Raw genomic sequence first — 1,208 nt, 5'->3', positions numbered from 1 at the left:
GAAATATGAATTCATAGTGAGTGAGAGAGAAGTAGTTATTCATAAATGTCCTCTTTCTTAATAATTTTGGCAGGAATGTCCCCATCCCACGGGTACCTGATCTATGTGATTGGATTGTACACGACTTTCCTGTCTATCACAAACTATCGTATCAAGCCTGTTGCGTTTGCGATTGGCAGAATTTTTGAAGGGGATAATATGATAAAGATATTCATTTTGTTTATACGCATGTGTCCAATTTGTCTTAGTTTACCACTGGTAAAAGTATCTATAGATAAACATTGTTTGAGCAATCACATGTGACAATGAGAGGCAGCACCTTAATATAATTTTTTGACAACTGCTGATCATATGTTCAATCCCCCTACCTAAGTATAACATAATCGACATTTTTGGTTGCATCGCGGATACTGTGGGTTTTAATGCTAATGCAACGGATTCCCTTTATAGACCTGTTAAGTTTCTTAAATGTTGGTATCAGTACCGGTACTACAAATGCATTGTGGGATATTGTCTTCCTTTAAAAGAAAGATCCAGTCGCCACGTATCTTATTCCGGTATAATATTCATTGTTATCTCTACGATCAAAGAGATCGAGATGCTTTAATGCGATGATTTTGGATTTGAGAAATAGTTTTTCCGCCTCCGACAGTCACATTTGAACATTTTTTGGCCAAATTCCATTCCTATATTAGCAAAATATATTGTTACAGAATCCAGAATCCAGAATCCATCTGTTTCTCAGCAATGTAAATACTTCAAGCATAAATCTTTAGACCGTCCGCAAACAAATTACCTGTTACGTTAGTAACCTAAAGATATGATCAGTGAATTTTCGTAACACGTATTTCGGTGGATTTAGTGCCAAAATAAACAGAAATACAAACATGCGACATTTATGAATAACTACTTCTCTCTCACTCACTATGAATTCATATTTCCACCAATAATTCTTGGTGCAGTTGGTTATACATTTTCTAATTTGGTTATGTTAGAAAATGTTTGTCATAGTCTTAGCTAAGTTAGAACATGTTTAATAGATCAAAAGGAAAACCTAAGCTTTTCAGGTGAAGAAAGTGACCAGCTAACACCTACTTCACTAAAACAATCTGTTAGCGGAACAGTACAATTATAAGACATTTCAACATGTAACATTTATTGTTGTCTGTATCCGAATTACAGTGATGGAGTTTGTTTCTTTGTAAGAA

This window comes from Octopus bimaculoides, chromosome 25 (assembly GCF_001194135.2).
Source record: "Octopus bimaculoides isolate UCB-OBI-ISO-001 chromosome 25, ASM119413v2, whole genome shotgun sequence".
Lineage (NCBI taxonomy): Eukaryota > Metazoa > Mollusca > Cephalopoda > Octopoda > Octopodidae > Octopus > Octopus bimaculoides.
Note: the sequence above shows the minus strand (reverse complement) of the source record.